This window comes from Capsicum annuum, chromosome 12 (genome assembly GCF_002878395.1).
Source record: "Capsicum annuum cultivar UCD-10X-F1 chromosome 12, UCD10Xv1.1, whole genome shotgun sequence".
Lineage (NCBI taxonomy): Eukaryota > Viridiplantae > Streptophyta > Magnoliopsida > Solanales > Solanaceae > Capsicum > Capsicum annuum.
The window spans coordinates 2,910,379-2,912,785 of record NC_061122.1 but is presented as its reverse complement, the minus strand read 5'-3'; positions in this window follow the sequence as shown (position 1 = coordinate 2,912,785).

Below are 2,407 nucleotides of genomic sequence, written 5' to 3'. Positions count from 1 at the left end.
GGACCCTCCTAAAAAATAGGATTTTACTTTCTGTTCAGGACCCTCCTGAAAAAAGGGATTTTACTTTTGTTCAGGACCCTCCTGAAAAATGGGATTTTACTTTTGTTCAGGACCCTCCTAAAAAATGGGACTTTACTTTCTCTTCAGGACCCTCTTGAAAATGGGACTTTACTTTCTGTTCAGGACCCTCCTGAAAAATGGGACTTTACTTTCTATTCAGGATTCTCCTGAAAAATGAGATTTTACTTTTTGCTTAAGATCTTCCCGGAAAATAGGATTTTACTTTCAGGAAAATGAATTCTTTATTTATCATAATATTTGTTTGGAATAATTTTCTTTCTAGTTTTGATGTGATTTCAGAACCCGCCTGAAGAACAGGGTGAGAAATTGTAAGTCAGGAGCCCGTCTGAAGAACAAGGTGATAAAATTGAAAGTTAGGAGCTCGCCCGGAGAACAGAGTGAGGAAATTATAAGTCATGAGCCCACCTAGAGAACAGGGGAAAGAAGTTGAAATTCAAGCAACAAGATGAAGAGTTGAAAGTCAAGCAACAAGGAGAATAAATGAAAAGTCAAGCAATAAAATGAAGAAATTGGAAGTCAACAAACCAAGAATAAGCAAATCAGGAGCTCGCCTGAAGAAAAGGATTATGAAACTTAAGTCAGGAGTCCAAAAGAAGCTGCATAGATAGGATTTTTGTAATTTCATTTAGATGTCAACTTGTAATTTTCATTTTTGATGTAATAACAGAGCAGTGGACTGGAACCTCAACGGGACCTCACTCGACTCTCCAACTCGGTATAGTCCCTTTCCCTCCAACCCTTTGAGATACCTGTGACATGATTCCCTTATAACTTCAGTAGGTAGGATGTCCTGAATCAACTCGGTTGTCCTTCTTTCTTCTTTCTTCCTTTGAATAATGGTCGGGTTAAAATTTGGTCTCGTTGTCTACTTCTTTATTTGAAAACACTTTGAGTTTAAATCCAAAGGGGGCATGATGTAGACACCTAATTTTGTCCCTCCTGAAAACTCAAGTTATCTATTTTTACCCTCGTCTTACCATGTGTCCTACCCCGTCTAATTATCTCTCCATAAAAATACAAAAAAAAAAAAACTAACAACCCCTAACTAATTTTATCTTCTCCTAACAACCTACCCAATTAAAATAAACCACCCCACACCCTACCTCTACCCCTACCCCATGATTTGATTTCCCTTGTTAACAAATGGATAAAAGAACAAAAGGGAGGGACCCATGGGAACATACAACACAGCAGCATTTCATCCTCACCATTCCATAGATAACAATATACACAGTGCACGTAGGGGAGGGGGGATTTTTTTTTCCATTTTTTTTAATTTTCTTTTTTGTTTCTTCTTCATCATCTTAAGGGACACAAAAGAAAATCCTGGACTCCTACAAGGACCACTTACGCACACACAACCATTAACACTCACTATTTCTCAATTGATCATATATACAAAAACCTCATCGAAAAAGGAGAGGGTCATCAGAAAATGTACTACGCACGCATCAAACACATACACATACACCAAATCGAAGGAAAAAATGGGATAGAAGAGAGCTTGAGGGATAGAATAGTGAAAGAAGTGAGAAATCAAAAATTGGGGTTTTGATTAGAGAGATTTGAGAGAGGGATAGAGATGAGGGAGAGCTGATCAGAGATTAAGAGAGAGTAAAAGGGAGAAATCAAGAGAAAAGAGGGAGAGAGCTTGAGAGAGAATAAAAAGTGAGAGAAAGAGAGAGAAGCAGCGAGATAAAGAGAGAGAGAACTGCGAGGTAAAGAGAGACTGAAAGAGTGATGAAAATAGTGAGGTAGGTGTTTTCCGGCGAAACTCCAATCGAAATCGCTACCGAAAAAGGCATAGCAGTCACTTTCACATTCACTGTCACCGAAAAAATTCCCAAACCACCGGTATGAACCCTGAATCCACCAATACCACCGAGATCTACCGTCGAATCACGTTCTTCGATCATTCGTTCTAACGAGTTTGGATGGAAAAATGTTTAGCCGATGACTGTTGTACTGTTTCATCTGAAAACACTATTAAACAGCATATCAGTGTTATATCAGTTCTATTGGTTTAATTTCGGTGAAATTTGAGTTGGTTCCGGTGAGGTTTTGTCTTGATTTGCTTGATATTTCTTCTTTCTGAGGGGTTTTAAATATATACGAGTTGGCTATTTTTGGCACCGAGCTAGTTTGATTCATTATCGAGGTTCTCTGGCTACGATTTTATCTCTGATATATTGAAATCGACATTTGAGGTTCAACTCTATCTTCTCTCCCTTTAATTCTCATGTGGATATGAATGATTTGATGTTTGTTATGTTTGAATCCTGTTTGTGTGTTGGTTGATGTTGGTTTCGGACTTTAAAAAGTGAAT